At 36.8% G+C, this 26,636-nt stretch overlaps 1 protein-coding gene across 3 annotated transcripts in view; it reads left to right on the top strand.

Moving 5' to 3' along the window:
• BAZ2B (bromodomain adjacent to zinc finger domain 2B) overlaps positions 1–26,636 on the top strand; it is a 111,438-nt gene that overhangs the window by 5,217 nt on the left and 79,585 nt on the right. Inside the window, exon 1 of one of the 3 annotated variants that reach the window (XM_054515374.1) lies at positions 19,482–19,502. The exons of 1 other annotated variant lie outside the window; for it this stretch is intronic. The gene's annotated coding sequence lies outside the window, so the exon portion shown is untranslated. Of the gene's footprint in view, positions 1–19,481; positions 19,503–22,721; positions 22,741–26,636 lie in introns of those variants that run through there. One more of the 3 variants, XM_054515375.1, reaches the window with a different exon arrangement.

Genomic DNA, 26,636 nt, shown 5'->3' with positions numbered 1-26,636 from the left:
TTGCACCTATTCACTGTGTTAAGTTCTTATCCAAGTTCTTTAGTGTTTAAGCTATTTACTGTCCTAAATTTGCTGTTATATAGTGGCCAGGACTCCAGCCATTCCTTAAAAAACAAAAAAAACCCAACAAGTATACTTTGTTAAAGTCCAATATAAAAGTTCCGCTCAGATTTAAATGGAAATAAATAATAAAAGTAGTAATTTTATGGTATAAAATAGATTTTTGTTTCTTTTTGGGAAGGAGAAATTGTGGTTTATTTTGTGGTGTTAGCATTTCATGAGACCAGCTCTTGAGACATCAGAAAGAAACTCTTGGAGTGTGAGGAGGTCGTAATGGTTGTTTCGCTTTTTTAATGTAGCAATAAGGAAGAAAGGATACAAGGGTTTTCCCAGTTTAGTTTAACAGAATTAATTTATGTATTTGACACAATTCCTAATACCAGTTCCTTCTCTTTTTTTAGAATATCTTTCAGATCATTGGAAAAAAGACTAATATCAAAACAAGTATGCATTTTAAAACTTTGCTTAGTGACAGATGATCTTTCAAACATCGTCTCTGAAACTTAGGAAAAAATGTGCTGGGCTTGTCTGTGTCTGTATGATGCCTGTTGCCTTTAATGTGAATTCTCTCCTTTTACCTTGCTACCCAAGCCCTTCAGGGCCTCCTGAATGTCTTGTTTTCTGTGTGTAAAGGAAATAAGACTCCTTTCACTTGATGTAGGTCAGGCATTGTAAAGAGCTGAATGGGTTAAGCCTTGGTAGTTTGCAAAAAGAGATTGCAGAGATTTTTCTAGCTGCTGAGGGAGGAATCACCCAAAACCTTAAAATTCAAACTACTAAAAATGTAAAGAAAAAACTACCTGAAAAATTGTTCTACCTGATGGACTCTTTACATTAGCAATTAGTGGGGCTGCTAAATTTAAGTATTTGTCACTGGTAATGTTTATAGTGTAAAGCCTTGGGAAAGACGGTAGGCTTAAAAATAATACAGTGACTGTTCTGATAATGCTTTTGTCTTTTTGGAGCCTCACACAGAACTTAGTTCTGCTCTGGAATTGTTGGAAAGGATAATGAAAAATTTTCATTTTTTGAGTAATGATTAACCCTACCAGTATATTTTATTCCTGTAAATTACAGGAAGTATAAGGTAGATTTTCTTTAGAATACTTAATACAGTAATTTAAAGGCACAAAATAATCTGCCTAGCTATTCTTGAACTTGAACCTCAGTCCTGAGTCTTTTGGATTAGAAGATAAAACCTTGAGATCTTCCTGAGAGTATTTTTTTCTTCACTGAGTACATAGATGATGTTTTTGGATTGTGACCCTATTTATAAATCGATTTGTGTTAATGAGTTAATGTTTTTCTAATGCTGAAAGTTTCTTTCATAAACAATGCAGTCCATTTTACCAGTTATCTATTTTAGAAGAGTGGTGTGTAGTATCCAAGTATAATCAGCAAAATAATTCCACAACCACCTCCTCAGCCCTCAGTCTTTCTACAACAGGAAGCCAGTTGGACAAAAATGATTTCAGTGGTCCACTGGTGCACAGGGACATAATTGTGTGGATTTTGCCCCATTTTTTGTTCTCGCACTTTTCCACAAGCATGCATTCATTAATCAAAGACACCGTACTGTTGAGGGCAGAGAGGTTCATCAAATTGGCAGCTGGTTTGGTGTAAAGAACAGCGTGCTGAAGCTCTTAACGTGCTACAACATAAATAAATCTTACATCTTTGTATGCAAAGCCTGGAGGTTAATACTGTATAATTCAGTGTCCTGTCTTTGTTTTTATGATGGATGTTTTTAAGTGTTTGAAGCTTGATGCAAGCCTTCAAACAGGTCAGGGTAGGCAGGCTGATGGGCTGAAGCAAAAACTTGGCAAAGGGGCTCATGTGTCTGCTGTGGAGGTTTTTTTTTTGGCTTGGAGATCATTGTTGTACTGCCTGTGCTGTTTTAGGGGAGTTCTAAAGATTGACAACCCTTGCTGTGCTAATGGACTTAGTAATGAAATGCAAGTAGTTTGGTCCTATTTGTTCCAAAGTTACTGCTGTTTGTATGTAGCCTTAACAGAACTAACATGTGGAACAAGCAAAAAACTACTAGGATTTCCCTGTAAAAATGGTGCTGGGATTTGGCTTTAACATGAATTGGTTGCATATTCATAATTTAAGAACAGCTGGTTACAGCAAGTGCATAGTCATTTGCAAGCTATTATAAACCATTCTACTCACACATGGCGACTGTGCTTGAGCTTTCTATTTTATTGATTTACCTGCATTTGAAATCTGGTCGCTGAAGCCACAGAGGCCCTTCATTTTAGCTGTGCTTGCATCGTAGAACAACCTCTGTATTAAATATTTATTTTTAACTAAATGCTGAATAAAATGTTAAACTCTGTGCTTTGAAGAAACAAGGTGTAAGGGTGAGCAGTGACATACATCTTAAACATGAAATCTTGTTATGTAAAGACTAAAAATGTGACATCAGCCAAGCTTTGTAGTTGTTTTGTAACGTGTGTTGTTCTGAATAAGAAATCCTTGTTAGAGTTACCCAGTATTACCTTGCTAACACTGTAGTTGCTGATATATTTTTTTTTCATGCATTGTATACCCAATGGTTTTGGGGGAAAACCAAAAAGTATAACATGTGATTGTATTACACAAAATTAAGGCATAGTAAAATAGAAGTAAGCAGTCCTTTTGAGTATCCCATGGAGAAAATAATGGATGTATTAAGAATGACTGTACTCTTATAAAGGTATGTTTATCTATTATTACGATGTGAAAAGTACATACTTAGAAATATTAGTTATTAATATATGTAAGCCGTGATGTAAAGTTGATTTCCCCACATTCAGTTTTGCTTTTCAGTGAGAAATCAAGCTTATGCAGAATAGTTTGATAACTTTTCTGTATTTTTGTTTGGCCTAGTGACTGGAACTTTTATAAGGAGTAATATAATTTTGACAATAAAAGTCAGTTTTCTTAACATCCTTAGTTCCTGGGAATAAAAGGGAGCCCAGAATTCCTGCTCTCCATACATCTTTTGATCCAGTACATTGTAAGTTGTTAATTTGTTACTAATTTATAAGCTGGCATGTAAAGAAAGTATTGCTGAGGAAAGTTGTAAATAAATTCTTGTTTCATATGTATGGATCCAGGAAAATGGGAAGTCATTAAGGGAGGTTTCTTACTGTGTTAGTCAGCAAGACAAAAATATCAAACATACGTGCCTGAAAGAGTCTAGTTTTTCAAGCTGTATCAGTTGATTTACTAAAAGATGTTATCACTCCTTACAGCTCTGGTCTTGTCTGAGTAGTTACAGCAATTGAAAAAAGGATAAACTGTGAGAAATGCAAACCAGCATTTTTCCTTTGTATCTCTGATCGTTTTTCTTTCTTGGAGTTACCCGTAGCACCTCACTGCTTCTTTTCAATGTTGAAGAAAGAGCTAGATCAGAGGTAACTGAGACTACAACTGTGTGGTTTAGGAGAGAAGTGGGGTGGAAGGGTGCTCAATAGGTCCCTGGGGGTACCCAACCTCTACAACAGTTGTAATGCCAGAAACAGTTTCTTCATAGCACGATTGTAGGAGCTTTCAAAGCAGCAAGGAGAATTACTGTTTGGGTTTTTGAGTGGCTTTTGTTACTGAGTCTAATATTAGAAACAGTAGACGCTTCCATTTTGGCTCTTTCAGTGAAATTACCTTACACAGGACTCTAAAGAAGTAATTTGTTAAGGGTTTGGAGGGAAAGCCATGTGAAGAATGGCTGAGGTCTCTTGGTTTGTTCTGTCTGGAGAAAAGGAGACTGAGGTCAGACCTCATTGGGGTCTACAGCTTCCTCATGAGGGGAAGTGAAGGGGCAGCTCTGATTTCTGCTCTCTATGGTCGGGGACAGGACCTGAAGGAACAGCTGTAGCTGTGTCAGAGGTGGGTTTAGGTTGGATACCAGGAAAAGGTTCTGTCCTCAGAGGGTTGTTGGGCACTGGATAGGCTCCCCAGGGAATGGTCACAGCCCCAAGGCTTCCAGAGCTCCAGGAGTGTTTGGACAGTGCTCTCAGGGACAGGGTGGGATTGTTGGGGTATCCAGGGCAGGGTCGGGGTTGAATTCAATGATCTTTGTGGATGCCCAATGCAGGATATTCTGATATTAGGTGATTACACACCTACCCTCCTCTTAGTAATCACTGACACTTAACCAATTGAGTTTTTTTTCACTGCGTTGTCAACAGAGACCATGTTAAAAAGCTACTGTCCCAAAGAAAGTGTGAGAAATGGGAAGAAAGTTGAGATCCCAAGTCTTGACTAAAGGGAGTGAAATACTGGATTATTGAAAAAAAATCACAGCAATACATTCCAACAGTTACTATCTTTCTGGCAGCTTAGTTGAGAGTGCACTTGGATTTAGTCATACCTTAAATGTAATGGAGGATTTAGAGGATAGGGTTTTAGAATAGGTGTATATTTGAACAAAAAATGGGTATGCCCCATTTTGATGACATACTGAAGTGCTTCTGTTTGATGTTTTTCATGTCTTTTTTTGTTTGTTTTAACTTGCCAACAATTTGCCAAATAAAAAATATCTAAAGGGTTTTTAGAGTTACATGCTTGCCACTTAATGCATGTAAGAGTGTTTGGAGCAGTAAATTTCAGAAAAGAGAAAAAATGCATATGGAAAGAATCTATTACTAAAATGACAACAGACTTAGTAAGGGTCCTTTATTGTTCAGCCTTTAACTGTGGTATTAACACTATATTTTCTGCAGTTCTCTTTTCTTCTTTTCTAGAAGTGTTTTTCAGGCCTGATTTTCCCCCTTTAAGGCTTAGAGGGTATATAGCAAGTTGTCTTCATGGAACCAAATATATTTTTGAGCAAGAATGGGAAGCACTGGTTCCATGGTAGAGCCTTATACAGAGGGCTAGTTTTGAACTATTTTTTTATGATTTGCAAAATATAGTGTGTTCATTATACAAAGAAACAGTCAAAGGGCATGTGGGGAAGGAAGGAGCTCACTCTCACTTTAGCTTAAAACTAATGTTAAGTGCAGTCAGTTATAAAATGCTCTTTTTTGTCTGGTATTAGGAACTGAAAGGAGCAGATTATGCTATGTCATTTTCCTTTTATTTATACGTGAGAAAGATACAGAGCAGCTTGAAATACTTGCCTGTTTTTTGGGAGATGCTTTTCTATGTCAACCTGTTTCTGGTTATGATTGAGGTAAATCTTTTGACTCTTGCAGATGCCAGTAAATTTTCAGTGTTAGTAGTTAAGATGTTATAGATATACAGCATATTGGAAAGTTTATTGTGTTGATGTAAGTAGTTTATACCAAGCAGTGTTCACATGTAGCCTGCAGTCTTTTTAGCGGTAATGGAAATGAATTATGTGTTCTGAGAGATCCGTGAATAGTGTAAGGACTTTATGTTAAAACAAGCATGGGGAATCACTTTAAAAGGATTTCTTGGCCTCTAAATGCTTAATTTTTATAATTGTGGTATTTTTTATACCTTGCAATGTGTTTAAAATAAATACATAAGCAATTGTCTTAAGGAATGATCTGTGTTACATGTTCTGGGAGACATTTGAAATGCATGTAAATGGGATCTTTTTGTAAAGCTGAGTTACTTTTTTTGCTCCATGTGTCTTTCCCTTCAAGTACCTGTTGTCAACACGTAAAGTTTTATGACTGGGCTTACCTGTTTGTCCATGTGCCTGTCCATTCCATGCCGTAACTTTTGTTCGTCATTTCTTTTCAGACATAATTGAAAGTAGGCTAGATAATTAACAGTGAAGTTCTACAGTTTTTTGAAAATCAATCACTGTCTTGAAGAAGATGGACAGATTAGACCTGCCAGCTGAGGAAGTGGTAGGGCCAGTATTAATGTTCCTTCACCGATGCCCCAAGCAGTTCTCTGATTCCTCAGTGTGTGCCCACTGTCCAACAAGTATATGTGCTGTCAGCACTGTCCTTGCCAAGTGGGTTGTTGAACTGGACTTGCATTTCCTCATGCGGTCTGGTTTATGGCAGTAGGGAAGTGCAGAGGATCATCATAGGAACACACTGCTCACAGGAGAATTTTTTCAGCCACCTCAAAAGCACATGAGGAGACCTGTAGTAAAAAGCTTTTGCATGATACCTTGTACATGGGTTTTGTGCACAGTAGAATGCAGATAGTGGATACTAAATTTTACTTTCTTTGGATCAAAATTTTGTTCTCAGGATAAATTCAATATTTTCAGTTAGAAAATGTTGGTCACTTTTAAGTAACATGACTAGAATTATGTTGACATCTGTAACTATGAGCAATAAGTACTCCAGTAATTTCTGTTGGTGAAAGTACCTTAGAATCATTCCCATGTGTGCATTATTTCTTATTGAGGGCACACAGATAGTCTAGCACAAGTTGTACTGACTTGTTATCTTTCCAGTGCAGTATTACATGAGAGAACAAGCATTTGCATTAGCTTTCATTGTAGTTGAGGATTTTTCAGAACTGAAGTCTGTGAATGTACTAGTGCCCTGTGAAATGGATTATGTGCATGTGTCCCGTGGATGGCTTACAGACAGCTGATTGCTGTTTCATTAATAAAAGCAGGACCTGCTTTTATTGCTTCCTTTTTTAACGACTACTACTTATGTAGTCAAATGCAAGTGAAAAATACAAACCTTTAAAATACATAGTCATAGTTATATTTTAAGGCAGGTGAGGTGTCTGCCCTCCTCCACCACCTGCCTGCCCCCCACCCTGCCACATATTGTGGACTGGATTTCAGTGATGAAGAAGATTCACTGTCATCCTATAAATTGTAAACTAGACTAACAAGAGTCAGACTTGTTTATCAGATATTAAAAAGCCTGCATAGATAGCTACTCTTGTTGTAGTATAAATCATACTGGTTCATGCATGTGGCAGTGATTAACTTCTGTGGATGCTAGAAAATAAGTTATAGAATTGCTGAAAAACAGGTTTCAGTATGTTTTCACTTGTTGAACAGAAGTCAGGTGCTGTTAGATCCGTATAAATTTAATTTTGAACAGAAGTGTAAGACTACAATTTCTAAGAGATTTGAAGAGAGGCTTAGTTTCTTAAACAAGACATTTAAGTTCCTTTTTTAATGTTTTTTTCTTGTAAATAGATTATTTTATATATAAAAATCAATGGAATAATCAGAAGTTGCATTTTTAAAAGCATATGGCCTCAGGATGATTAATTTTCAACTTGCCTGTTGCGTCTTTTCTGTTCTGTTTTTTTTTTTTTTTTATGAGCCATAAAGAAAAAGGCAGAGGTCAAATGATCAGTGATCTGTAGATATCAAACCAAAAGTGAGTTTTAGAACAAACTTATAGCTTGACTGTCTTTCCTTCTAAATAAATGTAGTTTGTTAAAAACAAAAAACTATTCCATGATGGATTCCTACTAATCTGATTCAATGTTTCTTGTCTGAGATGCTCAGATACTGGTTGATACTTAGGGCAATATTTTAAAAATATGTAGCATTTCTCTTTATGTTCTTCTTAGATGTACTTTGAATTCCATTAGTAGCAGAGTTAAATTAGTGCTAAGCAGGGGTGAAGTTTCAGTTTTGAGCTCAAGCTCCAGCCTTTAGGAGCTGAAAAATCAGGGATATTCTTCTAAGAAACAATTAATTCAGACTTGCTAGCTTGTGGCTTCTTATCATGTCATAACCTGTAGTGGTCCTTTCCACACAGTTTTAAGGCCTTTTCTTTACAGTATTTTGTCTTTTAATCAGTAGACAATCAACTTCCTTTTACAGATTCCTAAGTTATCTTGTCAAAACTGTGGTCTTATCCTGAACTTGAAAGCTCACAGAGCAGAAGAAAATACTTGCAAGCTTATTTTTGCCCAGAAAGAGTAGAGAAGCAGAAGAAAAATAGTTTGAAACACAAGTTCTAGATTTTCAAATAGATACCCATTATAGTATCTTCAGGCTGCTGTTAGCTTTCCAACTTGCAGAAACCTAGTAGAATGTCTGGTACATTACATTTGTTCTAGAATGATGCTAATATAATGAATGTAATACATGTGAATGGTTTGAAGTAAAAAATTATGACTACCAGTAGTTCCTTATTTTTAGACTGTATTTTCTGAGTACAATTCACAGGGTTATTTGGGTTTTCTTTCTCCCTTGTGTATGTGGCCAAGATTCATACAATTGCTTCACCAAGACTGAAGGAATAGGGGCAGTGGAGAATCCTGACAGCAGAGCCCATCGCTCACACCTAATTATCAGTTTTATTTTAAACTAGGTAAGATTGCTACCTTGCATTACACTTTCAACTTCCAGTGATATCTTGTAGTCCATTGTTTTGCTGGCACAACACTATCTCAGTATTTTTTGTTCATTAATACAGTGGAACTGGTATGCAATTTTTGTTTCTTTGAACTAGTTGTTACCATAAATCTTTTTGCCAGAAGAATTACTGTTGTAAGCATACAGTTTGTGGTAATTGGGAGTGGAGTTGTGGCTGAGCCTCATCCCTGATGGGCTATAGTTGTGCTGGACAGGTGACCAGTGTTGAAGGCAGTGAGACATGGAGTGCCGAGGTGTACTGACCAATGACAAAAGGGTACAGGGGACACACAGGTGGCATGCATGTAAGATAAAGAATATAAAAGGTTGGACTGAAGAACAATAAAGGGCAGATGCTTGAAGCCTTTTTTGGTGTTGGTTGTGGCTCTGCCATTGTTCCAATAAATTACTACAATTCGTAAGTTGTTACCAAAATTCTTTATGGCATTTCACTGTTCAAAATGCAATTAAATACGTGCTGAAGGACAGAGGTGAGGTTTGTGGAGTTGTGTGTGTAGCTCTGAGTTCCTCAGCATGGGACTACTGAAGTGCATCTGATAAATGGCCCTTAAGGAGTTGAAGGGTGTGGAGCATTTTACCTGTAAGGAAATAGAGTTTGAACTCCTCAGCCCAGAGAAAAGGTTCAGGGGAATCTCATCGCTGTTTAGAAATACCTGTCTGCAAGGTGCAAAGAGGACAGAACCAGGCTCTTTTCAGTGGATCAGGACAAAGATGGGCACTGACTGAAACACAGGAGGTTCCATGCCATGTGCTCTGGGATTACCCTGCTTGAGCAGGGAGGCAGGACCACATGACCCTCTGCTGTCCCTTTCAAACTGACCCATTCTGGGAAGTTGCCCTCAAACATCAGGAAGCACTTTTTATTTGTGAGGATGGCTGCGCACTGACATAGGTTGTCCTGAGAGGTTGCAAAGTCTTCACCCTTGGGAGTACTCCAAAGTCATTTGGACACAGTCCTGGGCAACTGATTCCAAGTGACTACTTCAGCAAAGGCTTTGACAAGATGGTCTCCCTTTCAATCTCAACCACTCTGTGATCCTGTGTGTCACTTGTTCTATATTTTGGGATGTTTTGGTGAACTATTTAAACTTACTTTGTGTCAGAATGGTACTAGGAGAGCATGCAGAGTCATGAGTTTTGACCAGAAGTATAGAATATTGCTACAGTCTTGAATTAAGACTCTCAAATTCTGGAGTCTTTAGGATTGATTGAAATAGAATGTATTAGGATTAAATTACAGGCTATCCATGTGATCTTTAAAAAGATAGCTGTTTGTCGTTCTGCAATTTCTTAGATTATACTGTTTTGACATTTAATGCACAATGTCCTGAGATAGGAGGACTCCATAAAAGTGTGCCTGAAGAAAATCAACAACTATGTCAAGTACAAAATGGGTTTTTTCCTGCTTCTTCTATATGATGTTAGGAGAGAATGTTGACACAGATGTTTTTAGTAACTTCATGCTGAACTGTGTGAGCACAGGGAACCCAGAGTATTATAGGTTAAACTTCCATTCTCTTTGCTGCTTTTCCTCAGAATAATAAAAAGGGTTGTTTTTTAGAGATTGTTTTATAATAAAACTTAGTAGGAAGTTCTTCAGTTCTGTCTTTGATGGATTACCTCATATATTTACACTGTCAAATTCTGCCTTACCCAAAATCTGAGGGGAAAGGGAGAAGGGTTGATTTTTCCTTAAATAAAATTTTCTCCTTTGTTTTTTCCCTGAAAACCAACAGTTATTTCCATTCAAATTTATCCATGCCTAAACAAAATACTCAATATTTGTGTGTGTAGCTCCATTCTGTCAACTATATTTTGCATGCTAGCAAGGAGCAACATAATTTCTGTGTTCCAGAATTTTTAGTGGTTGTCTCTGTTGCAGGATTTGCTTTGCCTTTTAGTTTCAGGGAAATGAACCTTCTGTAGCAGGACTCTGTATTTAGAAAAATCTGTGGAATAGCCTTTACCACTGGTGTGGATTATTATTTTTTTTCAGGTAGCATGTTGGTACTTACCATGTGATCTGTTAAATCAACTATATATGCCTGGTAGGTGGCTCATGTCATGCCCTGATGACTTAGGGATAAGCTACAGAAGATGTCCATTAGTACTGTTGGGTTTTTTTGTGATACAGGCTTTTTTTATTGCCTTTGATATACATGGACCAATTTAAAGCCTTTTGTTGTTCCAGAGGAGCAATATATTAGAATTACTGTATTAATTTGATAAAATGTGTTCACTAGGTTTTTTTCAATGGTTGTAATTCCACCTTTGAATACATAAAGTGCATGCATGTGTGGATGTATGTATATAAACATACTGTGATTTTTGAAATTAAGAAAACCTGTGTTTCCCTTTGGTCTTTGCAATGCTCAAGTTAGCTTATCAGCTGCACTGTCTTGTTTTGTAAGGCAGTAAGCTTAAATATAATACGTGTCAAAAAACAAACAGAAAACCCCCAACAAACCCCTGTTTGTAATGAAACCCCCTATTTTTTCATTTTTAGTGGTTGTTTTGAAAAGTAATGCTGCCTAGTACTAGATGTGTAACTAGGAAACATACTCTATGATTCATTAGCTTGTAATTTTTGTGATTGATAAGAAGTGTTTTGATCTAAATGTAGTGTTATGTAAACTGATAAAGAGGACTACAAGATTTTTAATGTAAATAAAGTATTTTACTGAACATTGTAAAATGAAGATAAAATTGAATTAGAAAAAGAAAATTTGAATGAGACATGAGGTATTTTATTATCCCAGCTTCTTTGAATCCTGATCTATTTTCCTTATTGTGCTAGTTATATTACTAGACATTTGTTGTTGGCATCTTTCAATACAAGGCTATCCAAGTCAGATGTGAACATGTGCCTCTTCTGTCAAAGCATGAAGTCAGACTCTCGTTCTCAAGAGCAGAATGGAGGAGTATGCATTAGGAAATGGAGAAGAAGGAATGTGGTATTGCTAAGGACTATGCGATATGTGAAGTAAGTGTTATTCTGGTTGTTTTGTATGACAGCTGCCAGTGCAGGAGCCTGATTGTTGTCTTGGAAGAAGAGTGAGAGCCTAAAATGGTAGGGGTTTGCCCTACTGAAAGGGAATGGTGTGGGTTTTTTTTATATTGTATTATGTTGACTTCGTTTGTGGATAGATGGAAAATGTAGGTCCCTGTGAGAATATTCCAGTGTCAAAAAGTGTTACATATGTGCTTAAGGAAGGTACTACTATCTTGGGCAAGAGTGACTTAGAATTGCAATAGATTATTGTTCTTCCTTAACGTGTATTTATAGGTAAAAGCCATCTCTATTGCTAAAATGCTCTTATTTGTTAAATCTGTTCCTGTTTCATCTGATGCACCTATAAAATATAAGTAATGATATGTAGTAAATGGTTTGATCCTGGCATTATCTAAGATATTTTTCTGGAAATGGATTTGTTCTTGTCCTCCAGTGCTTCTTTGCCAAATAAGCTTTCCAATACATTACTTAGGATTATTTTTCCCCAGATTTTAATTTGTGAATTCTTCTTTATGAAAATCCATTATGTCCTACCTGCTTCGGGTTATGTGGTTTCTTGTATACTTACGTGGAAAAATTATTTTATGTATGGATAGTCCATCAAGAGACTAATTACAAGAAACTGTAAACAGGATCTATGTTTCTGCCTCAAAAATGCTGCTTCTGCATTAGGTTTAAATTAACTCTTCAGTGTCACACAATATGGGGAATCTTTTTCTGTCATGGTATCTTGGGCTCTAAACGCCAGGTGATTGGTAGGACAGGTTTAGCTGAGATATTGGGAAGGAATTCTTCCTCATGAGTGTGCTGAGGCCTTAGCACAGGGTGCCCAGAGAAGCTGTGGCTGCCTCATCCCTGGAAGTATCCAGGACTTGGAGCAACCTGAGATAGTGGAAGGTGCCCACATAGATATATATATATATATATATATACACACACACACATATACACATACATCTTCGAAAATTTGTTTTTACAAGTTGGATTAATGGTTTTGTAGACAGGCAGGGCAATGTTTCTGTGACTGATGTAGAAGTATAAAGACAGAAGATCTGATACAAAGGATGTTTAAATGTAGCTGTGCTTGATAACCAATTAATTTCCAATTTCATTTGGTTGAAATGCTTTAGCATGCAGCTGGTAATTCCTTTTATTGGAGAAGAGGCAAAATGTTTTTTGTCACATCACAGCATCTCAGTTTTGGAGATCAAACTGTTTTTTAAGGACCTGGAAATAATATCTTTGCGTGGAAAAAGTTATCTTCGTGTTGCAGTTTTCAGAATAAGACTCTTATATTAGCTTGTGTACTTGACATAATCTAATTGTGAATCAAATCTATATTCCATACCTTTTCTAACCATTTGTTGCTGGACTTCAGTGCTGTGAAACTTAAGAAAAGTTACTTACTGACATTTTAGATATGACTTAACTATGTGCTGTGATAAACAAATTCCTAATAAAGGTATCTGTACCTTCATCATCATCATCTTCATCCTAATAGTCTCACTTAATTCATGTGAGACTTTATGGTTGCATTGCATTTTTGTTCTTAAGTAACTCAATCTATTAATTAAAAAAAAAAGGCTTTTGAAACTTTCTGATAGCTTTGTTTTTTTCTTATTTTCTTCCTTTGTCTGATTTTTTTGTTCTTGCTTTCTCTGTCTTTTCTCAGCAGTGTTTGTGTCTGTGTAATTATTGCCTTTATAATACTGTCTAGGAGTCTCTGGATCATGTATGGTGCAGTGAAGCTTTGTGACTGGGGCACTGTGCAAAACAGTTACTGTGTCTTTTTGGCAGACTGGAGCAGCTAGCTATGTGAATACTGAAGCCATGTCTTGCTGCTCCCCTCTTGTTTGCAAGATTGCCCAAATATGCAGTCTCAAAGTAGCAGTCAGTCTTCAAAGAGAGGATCAAGTCCTACTAGTGCAGTAATTCTTAGACTTTCTCTTTTTCTTTAGCTTGAAATGGATGTTAAAGGCTGAAATGGCACTTTGCTAGAAGAAAAAATTATTTTCACATTTTTTAGTCTTCTACTGAAGGTGACGACAGGAAGAGGAGCAGTTTTGAATTTTTACCGACAATGTTTTTTCCTTCACTTTCTACTGGCAGTATAGAGTTGTTAACCAACATGTTTTCACTTGTTAGAGAATAGCCTTGACACAATTTTTGTTTCTCAAATGTATGGAAGTGACACTTAGGGAGGTTATATAGAATGGCCATGCTTTTTAGTCCTAAGTGTGCCTGCTGATACCTGGAAGTGCTGAGTCAGAGAAAAAATCTGTCATGTCTGTAGAATGTGGGAGTTGATGAAAACTAATTAAAGCGATGCAAAAGCCTTTCAGCACTTTTGGGCAAGCTTTGCTAAAAGATCATTTTTTCACAAGTGTTGAATCTTGATCAAAATACCTAATTATGATGTAGGCCATGTCATAGCTGACATCTTTGCTTTCAGCCATCATAACAGTGAGAAGTCCTGTTATGGAAAGGTTCATGGCATAAGTGTGTCCGATGTGCTGACAGAGCTTTGACAGTCCATGCAGCTTTTGTTTCTTCCACAGTGCCTTCTTTTTCTGAGCAGCCAAGTGTTGGAATCTCACCTTGTCGAGCTGCACAAAATGGTCAACAATGTAAATAAACCCCCATAGCTCAGCTTCCTGAACTTTCTTGCTTTTTAGCTTGATCTAGAGAATAATTATGCAAAGAAGTGGCATGTTTTGCGGGCATACTTTACCTGAAAAATGCAAAAAAGGACTTTAAAAAGTTGAATTTGTTTTTTATTATTACTGAACTAAATAAAGCCTCCAGTTGGTGGTTATGCTTTTGCAGTCTTTTACACTGAAACAGAAATAAGCTCAAAGGAGGAGTGTCTTTGAGCTTCACAAAGTGAAGATTGACATGGAGATTTTACAGCATTTGGAGATCAAATAATGAACAATTGCTTTTGTATGAGAATTATTAATATTTTTCAAGTATTTGAAGATGGTCAAACAAACAAGTTAAAATTAATAGAGACTTAAAGAAATATGACAGTTCAGAGGATAATAAGGATTCTGTCTAGAAGGTATTTACTTTGGTACGATTGTACAGTTTTGTGTCAGGGAAGGATTAGATTGGATGTTAGGAACAATTTCTTCCCTGGAAAGGGGTTTTCAGACCCTGGCACAGACCACTCAGGGCAGTAATGGAGTCCCTGTCCCCGGCGGCCTTTACAAGCCATGTGGGTGTGGCACTTGGAGACACGGATTAGCAGTGGCTTTGGCAGTGATGGGGGAACAGTTGGACTCGATGGTCTTGGAGGGCTTTTCCAACCTAAGCAATTCTGTGTAAGTGGATCCCTGTACACAGTGATTGAATATGAGAGATTGAATATGAAATTATCAAATTACTTGTTTAAAAAACATAGAGTGAAACTACGTGTGAGCCTCAGTCAGGCAGTTTGGGGCCAATTCATAGTTCCTGTGTGCACCATTCTAGCAGCTAACTAACCTGCGTATTTCCTCTACGACAGAGTAGTATAGTCTGCCCACTGCAGAATCAGGTACTAACCTAAGGGCTTGTGTGGCTTCTGCTTTCAAAAAGCAGTGCTGCCATACTCACTGTAAAAGTATGGCTTCTTGCACTTAGGACATTAGTCATAAAAATGGACAACTCCCATTTGCTGCTGAAAAGATGATTTCTTAGTACAGTGAAATTGATTAAACATTTCTTATCTTCATTCTGTTTGTACAAAGTTAAAATGTGGGTAGAGGCCTTAGTTTTTCTCCCACTTCTAGAATTTTGTCTAATGTAGGTGAAGAATGGGTAGGTTTTTGAGGACTGATAAAATAATAATATGAGAAAACGTGGAGATTTATACCAGGATTTGAAAGAATTTAAACTGCTTTAGTTTTAGCAAAATTTAAACCTTGCATACTTGTGCCCCATGGTGCACAAGCTCCCAAAAAACAGAAATTGCAGGATTCAAGCAAATAGAGTCAAGCTGATGAAGAGCAATTTTAAGATGAAAACCTGAAGGATGTAAAGATTAGAGAAGGAAACCAAATTCAAAGGTGATATTTTATCTATTATGAGAAGAATTGTGTGATGTGGGATAGGAAGGAAGTAAATTTGACCCAGAAGTTATTTTCAGTTCTGTGTCCTTTCCATACTGGTTCACTGGTTTGTTGAAGAGGGCAGGGGGAGAATTGCAAGCAGTCAAAACCCAACTACATAAATCTTTTAAATGAAATTAACCCAGAACCCAAAGTCTTGGAGAAGGCAATTGATTTCTGTTACTTAAATGTTCTTCATACCAACTGATGCATAAATATGATGATGCAATACTGAACTCCTGTTGTACTATCAGTTTTTGAAACCATAAGGGATAATTTGGCTTTGGCAATTTCAGCATTTTCTGAGCTTTTTTTTGGTTGATCTTTTGCTCTAAATTTATTTTTTTGAATGATTGGTTCTCCAACATTAGTTCACCAGAGGAGATGAGTCTTAAAATACCCTGTAGAAGTATGTGTGTGTGGTTTTTTAAATCAGGGTACTTTTCTAAGACTGTATTTGGGCCCATGACTTCTCTCTTTTGACTATTCAGTGGAAGGGCTTTTCAAGAAATATATTGTCAGGTACTAGTCATTGGTAGATATTGATGACTTTTCTGCTTTTAAAATGACCAAAAATACCAAAAATGGCATGTCTTGTCTTACATAGAGAAACTTGCTTCAGTTTTTTTCAAATGTTCAGGTAAGTTCAAAGGAATAAGGGCCCCCCATTTTATCAAATGTTCTTTCTATAGGGTTTTTGGCAACTACTGGTTACAAATATTAATAGAAGTATGAAACAGATTGATAATGCTCCCTAATCTCACTTTCTCAGTCTTTTATAAATGCTACAACTTCATTTGCTTTCCCGTCACAGTAAGCTTTTAGAGCAGACAAGTCCTGAATTAATGAATGAAAACCAGGAGGAGTGTAACCTCAAAACAGTGGTCTTTCAGTCTTTGTTTGCAATGTAATTAAGAAGGGCGCTAAGTTTTTAGAAGACAGGCATATCTTTAGTAGTATGTTTGCATTGGAGAAATAAGCGAATTGCCATCAAGATAGAAAATGTCTTCCCTCACAGCTTTATGAAAACGTTTTATTTTGCTGCATTCTGCAGTGCTTTCAGATACAAGTTTGGATTTAAATGAGAAGATGCCATTCCCATAATGTAAACCAGTTATTCTAATCTTGCTTAAAAACCCACCTTGCAAAGTGATGAGTAACAAAGGTGGGAATTCACCTCATCCTGACTTCCCACTGAAGTCACACCTTAATTAGCTTCATTTATATGCTAATATTAAGCACAGGAAGCTTCCTTTGTCTTTACCTTTTACACAGTAAGGAAATAAAGCAGGGAAGCCTGATTAGGTTACATTAATGTTGCATAGTCAATATTGAAATTTGAAAACAATAAAATCACTCTCGTCCATTGTAAGTGTCGCATTCTCCGTTGACCACTCTCAGGTTTCTGTTGTTGTTGTGGTTTTAGGTTTGTTTGTTTGTTTTTGTTTTTTGTTTTAAATACTCAACTTCCACCTCTCTCCATTGTTATTGAGTATGGAATGTTGGCTGTTTCGGGCCTTTTATTCTTAATTTACATTAGGATTTTGTTTGTGTCTGAGGATATTTTTACACTTTCTAATAATTGCTTCTAAAAACAAATCAAAAAAATAAACCACAAACAAATGCTTCTCTCTAGGGCCTTAATAGAATAACTGGAAGTACTGAAAGGAAGAAGAAACTAGTTTCAAGGACTTCCAGTATTGGACAGTTAAATGGTTAATCCTGAGCTTGTCATGTTTGTGTGTGTGCAGTTATGTTAAGAAAGAGAATATTTAATCTGAAACAATATTCTTTGGTCCATTCGAGTATTTTTTGCTGTATGGAGAAGTTAATGTTGTATAATTTCTTTCAGTTCATGCCAAATCATATCTTTGCTATTGAGTTTTACCTTGGTTTTCCATTTAGGGCATCTGTTTATTCTATACATTGGACACTGGGGCCAAAACCAGTCTGTGTGCTTTTAATCGGGGAGCCATAGTAGACCCTGTTTTTAAAACTATTTTATGACTTGATTCAAGGCTGAAGAAGCCGTGACTGTGCAGCATCCCCGCCTGCCGGGTGCTTAAGTAGCTGGTTATCATTCTTGGCAAGTGGCAAGCAGGAACCTTAAGAACTTTTTTTCGCTGTCTTCTGCTGAACCTCTAACCTTTGTCCCAAAGTTCAGGTCTTGGGGGACTATTCAGTGCCTTCAGGACTGATCCCAAACCCCAAATTCAGCAGTGCCACAGAAATGTATGTAGTCAGAAGTAGAACATACTTGCAGAATATTAGCTGAGAGCAAGTACTTGAGCTTTGAGCTTCAGTTAATGCAGGAAGTGCCATGTTTCCAACTTGAGAAAGGAAATACACTTGTGTATTCTGCATTTGGGAAGACAATTCAGGGCTCTAGTCAGCCAGCAGGATGATTAAGAGTGTAGCAAAATGTGTACTTTTTGAAGCTTCCCCTTTCTCAAGTGTCAAGTTGTGCTCCAATTGTTAAAATTGTCTAATTACTGTGTGGTATCTTCTATCTTCTCCCTTGTTTTGGTTCCAGTAGGTTGGGGTTTTTTGGTGGTGTCAAAGTATGACAGTAGAGAAGGTGAATATCAATGTTCAGATTTCCCCTTGGGAGAATAAACATGATACCTTTCCTTTATAGGTTCTTGATGTCGCACTGACTGTTGTGAGGAGTGTTTTGTTCTCGGTTGTCCTTTGTCAAGGGAGAAAAATACCTATTGCTTTTCTGGCAGGCATGGGAGTTTAGCTTGACATTGGTGGCCAGAACAAACAAAAAAAAGCAGTTGGAGTTAATGCCCACACATTTCCAGGTTGTAATTTAAGATTACATTTAAAAAAAATACGGCTGCTGTTGATGCAACTGCCTACCTAGATTTAAATTAGCTAGCTTGCCTAACTTTTAAAGAAGTTCTTACTCATGTAGATGACTGAAGTTTTGTTTGTGTTAGCTTATTAGTGTGCTTTCTTGTCTGTGCCACTGTGAGATAGATGAGCTTTATGCTCCCAGCAAATGTGATGCTGTAGAAAAGGATCTAGAGTAAAAATACTTGTTTTTCTATGCATTTGTTTTCTAAATAGCATTCCGTCTAAAAGCCCTAATCAAGGCAAACCCAGAGAAAAATCCTGAAATGCCATTTTGCTCTAGCATTTTGATACGTAGGCAAATGATGCCTCTTTGCTTAGTTAAAATTGTCTGTCAGTGTAGCTGAAGAGAGCACCTCTAGGCTTTGTAAAGCAAGTCCACATTTAATTTTACAGAAGATATTTTTAAAGTACGAAGCTGTAAAATTTCACTCAATCTCTACATGTCTTCAGTGAAAAAAAAAATCAGAAAACCCCAACAGTATTGGATTTCTACTACTGTACCAATAACATTGTTCTGAAATGGAAATGTTGCATCTGTTTTGCGGTTTTTGGTGTCTTATACACTGTGTGTGAGCTAGGTGTTCAGAAAAACTTGATCTGCCCAGGGAGAAAAAAAGTCTGGGAAGTAAACAATCCAAACAAGTGCTGAAAATTATTTTGAGTTTTAAATTTTCAGTGCAATATGTGTGGATTGTGTACTGACACACAGATGCTTCTGAATTCTCATAGCATGAGGAGAATTTGAAATCTGCATGCTAGAGAGCATCACTAATGGAATGAAACTCTGGTTCCATTATTTAAAAAAATAAAATTTTCCATTATTTTTTGGAAATTACTTTGCATTTTGACAGATTCCTTTGGCTTACTGTGTTTATCAAAGGGGTGCCTGTTGTACTGTATCATTCACAATTTAGTTATAGTAAAATGGGTATGTGTATTTAAGCAGATGGTTGCAAAAAAATAAAGTGTTACTATATAACATTTATCTTCAACTGTTCCTCTTGTAATGGCTCATATCTGGCACACAGTGCTTTCAGTGTGCTGGAAATGCCTCACGTACTTTTTTAAAATAAATTTTACTGTTCTGCTTGTGTCTTTGTCCTTGCAAAAGTTGCTTGATGACTCAGTTGATCATCAGTTGTTTTCTGTTTTCAGGTGGCTGAACAGCAATGTCACACAACTGACCACGTTGGTCATAGTAAGTAAGCTGTAGCAGTAAGCATTCTGATAGTTCTCTGAGAAGCATAACTCATACAGGGAAAAGAAAATATTATTTACTGAATGGCCTAGTGCTAAATTCTTCATGCAGGTTGTGATTTCAGCCAGACATTAAGTACAGCCTCAGCTAAAACTTAGGGATTAGTCTAAGTAAAACTTAGTATGTGGGTGCAATTATTTTTGTGACTTCAGGTTTAGCTGTTGAGAAGGTCTTTAACAATTAACATAATACTGTTATCATTCTTTCTGGATTACTTTGTATGTAAGCTTGAAATATAAATTAGATAGCATGAGATAATTTTAGTATATGCCTTTAATAGGTTTGATGTCTGTTGTACAGTTTACAGAGTATTTAAAACTAATAGAGAGTTTGTGCTGTGAGGTTAATTCCAAAATCAGTTTTAGCAACTTTTGCACAGTCAGAGAATACGTGATATTTTGCTAGATGATAAACATGAGTTTTCTTGTTTTACTAGACTGGGCGATAACAGTGGAGTTTTATGTCTCAATAGCGACCTTCTGGCCCTCATCCCAGATGTAACTTTGCAGTTAGTAGAGGTGAAATGTGCGCTGACAGTAGGGAAGAAAAGCCTAAACCAATAATTTTTGCATGCTGGTTAAAATAATTTGTCAGATTAAATTTAAAAGGCTCAAGTTTCAGAAGTGCTTTCTGTTCAGTGTGGAAGAAGCTGTGGCAGCCACTACATGTGTCTTAATAGAATGTTTGTGGGAATGGCAAGGGCACCGCCTGCAGCTGCTAAATTCAGAGAACGAATAGGTTAATATGAAGAGAGCAGATCTACTAAACTGGAGGGATCAAGTGAAATAAAGTTCAGAAGAACAGTTTTCTAGTGAACACATTGCTTAGCAGGCAGTGATAGGCGAGCAAGTAAGAGTGGGAGGTATGATAGCCTGCTATTTCAAAATCATGAGCAGCATCCTGAGCCATTAAAAAAAATCAAAAAGCAGAACTAGGAAAGTAATGAAATAATTTGCAATAACAGAAATAGGAAGGCTTTATCTGTATTTAATGTTTGGTGCAGAATCAGCTATTGTGAAACTTCCTGTAATGTGGTAATGTACTGCCAGCTTCTGTAACCTGAGCTGGTTTTAGTGAAAAAGCCTTCATTTAATAAAAGCTTAACCCTGTTGTTTTTTTGTTAATGGGGTAATGTTTTTTGCTGGGATAGTAGTACTGAGAGTGCTACTTTCCCAGCCTCCAATGACTGGAAGGATGTAGAAACTTTATGGAAGAAGCTTCCAGTTTTGCAGAAGATAAGGGGATGGAATACATAATTGGTATTAAACATTACCTGTATGTTTGGCTTTGAAAAGCTAAACCTTCTAGCTTTCTGACTTGAAAAATTTTGATTTTTTAAAAGTCCTTTACCTCGGGAAGGAGATGGTAGAATTCTACTAAGAACACAGGTGCATTGCTTGAGTTAAAAGTTTGTCCTGACTTCTGAACACTCAAGTGTTACAAAGGCTCCTTCCTCCTTAATGTTCTGGGAGTTATTATCTGTGAGTCCTACTCATAGGGGCAACAAGTCCTACTCTGTGGGGCAGTTTTTCCTGGACCTTAAGTGTGGAGTGAGAACTGCTGCTGGCAGCAGCTGACCACTCTTACTCTGTGGAGTCATCAGGATGAATGCTGAAGAAGAGTGCCTCACTCAGGAAAATGAGAAAAACGCTTCATAAATGGTTGACATGCATGAATTTCCTCCCTTTAAGTATGCAGTTGGAGAAGGACAGGAGGAATTTATAGAAAGATTTATGCTTTTTGATGAGTTTTCTTGTAGGCATTAAAAAATAAAAGAGAAACAATAGCCAGGTGTAGATATCTTTATTTCAACAAACTTCATTTTGATGCTGGCTGTTAGTACTAACTCAGTGTGCCAGCTTATTTTCTTTGTGTGTTTGTCCAACCATGCTTAATTATTTTCTGAGAGATGAAAAATATCAAATCTCTGAATAATAATAAAAAAAATGTATCCTTAATAATCTCTAACATTTTTGCGAGTACAGTCAATTCTTTAGCTTACAGATCATACTGTCTTCGCTATGAAGCAATAATAACCCTTGCATCCAAACAAAGAAATGGCACTTCGGTGTGCCTTGGGTTGTAACAAATAGGTCAATTAGGGAGAGCTTGAAAAGACAGGGAAAAATGACAAGTAATAATTCCTTCTGTGATGTCATTTGTGGTGTTGGTGGTTGGTCTCTTAATTTGGTGAGGTTTCTTTTTCTTTTTTTTTTCATGTTACAGTGATGCCATTTTAGATAGGAAGTTCTTGTGGATGCTAATTTCTACTCCCCAAATACAAAATTTTTTAAATTCCTAATTGTGGCTCCTTTTATTTGTACAAAAGGCAGCAGTGGTGAATTCTAACAGTCCCAATTTATTTGGGGAAACAGCTAATTTAGAATGTTGACACAGGACTTGAAAGTTATGCAGATAATATTTCAAAAAATTTTTATATGGTTGTAACTAAGCAAGTTATTAATGGCTATAATTAAAAAAAAAAAGAGTTCAGAGTAAAAGATCAGCTCAGCAGAAGGCTGAGCAAAATTTTCTGGAGTAAAGTTATGGAATTAAGAAGAGAGGTCTCTTTGACAAAAATTGTCATGACAAGGTAAATGTCATGTTTTTGAGAGATGCTGCCATTGCAGGAATACTGGTGTTGGGGTGAGTATGGTGATGAGCATCTTCATAGGTGAGATCTACACTTAAGGATTTTTCCCCCATTTTTTTGGACGGGAGGGCAGAGGGGGAAAAAATAAGAGCAAAGAAAAGCAACATGTTAGAAAATTCAGAAATCAAGTGTCCTACAGAAAGTTTAAGTAGGGATTTAACAGGTTTTGAAAACTCCCCGTTTTCACAGTAACAAAGTATTCAGTGGCCTACTTGGAATTGGTGACTATGAGTGTGAAAGCAAACATCAACAAAAAATGAGTCAGACCCATGAAAGATTTCATGTATTTCAGTTTAAAATATGAAAGCAATTTGTCAAGAAAAGCCCTTACTTGAAATTTAAATGTAGATAAATAATAGCCTGTTTGCAGCTAAATAAAAGAAGACTTGCAGAAACCAGCAAGTTAGGCAAACAGTTTTTATTTTATTTTTATAAAACCATCTGTTTTATCACTTGCAGCTTCTATGTCTCAGAATAAAAGAAAATTAACAAAAACCAGGATTATTGAACTGGAAGTGAAATTTGGTAAGTCTGGGCAGCTAATGAGAAACTGTTGACAACAAGTTGGAACACATGTTACAGAGAAGTAAGGAGGAAAAAAAGAAGAAAAATTTGGTGATTTTGGGTTAATAGAAGTAGTTCTATGGCTTTACGGCAGTTTGAATTGGTATTGGTAGCTCCCTCTCCACAACTGTTCCCCTTCTCATCAAAAGTTAACTTAAGCATCTACATACATAGCTGTATTTGCCTTTTTACATCATGTAATTACTCAAAAAGATGCAGAGAATTACTGGAAATGTCCATTTGGTTATGGAAAAAGTATCTCTGTTTTTATATTACCCTCAAAACAATTCTGGTGCCTAGAGTACAAGGAAGATGCGGAGCTGCTAGGTCTAGAGGAGGTCTAGTAGGTCTAGAGGAGGCCACAACAGTGATCTAAGGGCTGGAGCCCTTCTGCTCTGGAGCCAGGCTGGGAGAGCTGGGTGTGTTCACCTGGAGAAGAGAAGGTGTGATGGTGGTCACAGGGGTTTGCAGATGAAGATAGAGACGAGAATGTTGACTCTATGATCAGAAGGCTTGATTTATTATTTTATGATATATATATTACATTATAACTATACTAAAAAGAAGAGGAGGGAAAAGGTTCCTTCAGAAGCTTGCTAAGCTAAGAATAGAATAGAAAAGAATGATAACAAAGGCAGCTCTCTCGGACTCTTTCCGAGATAGCTCCGTCTTGACTGGCTATTAATTATAAACATCTAAGAGGGGCCAATCACAGGTGGACTTGTTGCATTCTACAGCAGCAGATAATAATTGTTTACATTTGTTGCTGAAACTTCTCAGCTTCAGCAGGAAAATCTTAAAGAAAAAATTTTCACAAAAGGATGTCTGCGACAAGAAGGATCCAGGGAGAGCTCAGAGCTCCTTCCAGTGCCTCAAGGGGCTCCAGGAGAGCTGGAGAAGGGACTGGGGACAAAGGGTGGAGGGACAGGACACAGGGAATGGCTTCCACTGCCAGAGGGCAGGGATGGATGGGGTATTGGGAATTCCTGGCTGTGAGGGTGGGCAGGCCCTGGCACAGGTGCCCAGAGCAGCTGGGGCTGCCCCTGGATCCCTGGCAGTGCCCCAGGCCAGGCTGGACCCTGGGGCTGGGAGCAGCCTGGGACAGTGGGAGGTGTCCCTGCCATGGCAGGGGTGGGATGCAATGGGCTTCATGGACCTTTCTAAACAGAGTCATTCTGAGACTAGAAAAGGAGGCTGTTCATGGTTTGTGGTAATAATGTTTGAAAAGTAGCAGTTTGGGGTTTTTTTAACTTTTTAGGTGGATATACACTTAGCAAGCTCCAAAAAAATTTAAAAGCTTCCAAAACATGCCATCCCCCACAGAACATGAGAATTTGCTTTCTTCGTACATGTGTAACAGCTGGAGATCTAATTACATCTTCACTTTAGTATACTAACAATTAACATTGACAAAGAAACTAAAGATAATATGATTGCAACAGTTTCATATGCTTGCAGTAATTATATTGAGCATAAATAAAATACAGGACAATTGTACCTTTTTTCTACTTGTTTCTATGTAATTATTTTTAGAAAATCATCTTATAAAAAAATTGGAAGTAGTTTATTGCTGTATGTTGTCTGCAACTTTGGTTAGTGTGTATGTACTTGTATATCCTTCTATGTATTTAGATGCCTCTGTTGGGTAAAACAGCCATGCTAGATCAAACAACTAAAATTACCAAAGTAAAACTACAAAAGGACTGAAAGTTTCAAGGAAAGAGTTAACGAACTGCATATTTATCTGTGGAACACCTATTTTTTATTATAGTTTTCTTTTAAACTAATAGTCTACATTTGATGTGTTGTAAGTTGTAATAGGAAGGCAGTTAAAAAACCAAAACAAAGCACAAAGCCCCTTTACTGACAGTTTCTGTAAGACTTACTCCCAACTTTGTTAATGCTTCTGCTGCAAACCAGATTTAATAATGGTTATCTGCTGAGGGGCAGATTCTAAATTAGTATTGTAAATCCACTGTTAGGAGTAAATGGTTTGTTAAACTTTAATGTACAGATGACAACTGCAGTAGCTCAGATGTAAATTCAGTTTTTGGTAGTATCACCGTGTTGTTTAGACCAGCTGATTTATCTTTGCAATAGCAACATTCTGTTTGCACAAGAAAGTATTTTTGTTGTTCACAGTTCCTTCAAAAATTTAAAAGTTCAGAAATCTTTCCAAGTACATATGATTAGATTAGAGTTTTCAATTTGTTTGCTTTGGCTTTCTTACAGAAGGAACTGTTCTTAGCATTTAAAAATAAAGCTTTGTCCACTTATAGGAAATGAGAAATATTTTTTCTCACTAAATTTCAGTGTCTTATTATACAGTAGCTCTGAAATTTAGATTTTCAGGTTAAGAAGACATTTCTAGTTGACTGTTGAAAAGATATTTTTCCATATGTAAATTTTTGCCACCTTATTCTTTCAATCTAAGTCTTCAGGAATTTTCTTGCTGGTAACTCATTTTGAGTATTGTGTTCCTGTTTCAGCTAGAAAGCTTGTTTTAATAGGACCTGACTAATTCACTCAAGGAAAGCTCCAAAAAGTCTGGTCTTTGTAAAGGCTATGAGTTCAAGGAGGGAAGTGTATTGCATGTGGGGTTTTTTTTGCTATTTACCCAGACTACCATTGATAATTTTACATTTGATTCTTCAAAAGTTGAGATTGTAAAATAGGTACTTTACAGGTGTTATGAAGTAATTTTTTCATAAAGATGCTCGCAAGCTTCATCTAGTGTTCAAATATTTTGCTCCTGTATACTTAGCATCTTGAGGGTTTGTATGGCAGTATTTGAAGTTCTGGCTATCATATGTGATTACATACATATTTGTAATACAAAGTTGTTTCTTCTGCGGTCCAGTTTCTCTATGAAATCAAGCTGCAACTTCACTCATTTTAAAATTAGTCTAGAGTACTGACATTCATCTGCATTTCGAGACTCCAGAAGTTGCTATCTATGAATGCCTTCATTAAAGTCATGTTGTAATGAGCCTGATGGAGTGTGTATTCTTGCACTTGACAGACAGCATACGTGTGCATGTACGTGTGTGTATATATATGTTAATGCTTAACAATATATATATGTGTACCTGATTAGTTTTATTGATCCAGGTATAATCTGTTTTGTCTGAGGACCTAATTCATTAGGTATTCTTTTAGTAAGTCAAGATTCTCTTTCCTCTTCTGACTTATCTCTAATCTGGATTTTTTAAAAAAAATCAGATTGTCTATACATCAAGAGCTGAAAGTAGTTTTGCTAGTTTCAGCGGGGCTATGATAGTTTATTCTGTGTAGTAAGTATCTTACCAGGCATGTTTTGTTTATAAGGGAAAGAATAAAGTAAATTGTGATGGTGTGCATGTACATTATGTAAATACAGATATTTTCTAACTAATTTTTACATGTTTTGTCAATAGTCAAAGGTTTTCTTTTTAGATTTTTCAAAGGTAATTTCTTTAGGGCAAACACAACAGGGAAAACTATGTATACAATTTAGTTTTCATATTCTTGCACAATTCAGAGGAAGTAAAGAAATTATGTATTAGAGTACACCTTAAATGCATATCAATTGAATAAAGCATGGGCTTAGAGATAGTTGAGGGTTATATGTATTATCTGCTTTAGATATTTTACAGAGGTGATGTCAAGGTGAAAGCATACTTGCGGAATGGTTGGAAATCATTGATATTCTGACTCTGAGGCTGTAAATGGCTCTGTGGCAGATGGAGGCTTTGTCAAGGAAGAAAAATGGCAGCTCTGCAACATCAGAGACACTTTTGCTTAGCAGCTCAGCACATAGCCTGTGACCTTCCAGTGTTCAGGAGTTCCTCCTGTGCTTTAATAAATTGTCCTCTAGT

The sequence above is a fragment of the Molothrus ater genome, chromosome 7, assembly GCF_012460135.2.
Source record: "Molothrus ater isolate BHLD 08-10-18 breed brown headed cowbird chromosome 7, BPBGC_Mater_1.1, whole genome shotgun sequence".
Classification (NCBI taxonomy): Eukaryota; Metazoa; Chordata; class Aves; order Passeriformes; family Icteridae; genus Molothrus; species Molothrus ater.
The sequence above is the reverse complement of the archived record's forward strand: the minus strand, read 5'-3'. Positions and strand labels throughout refer to the sequence as shown.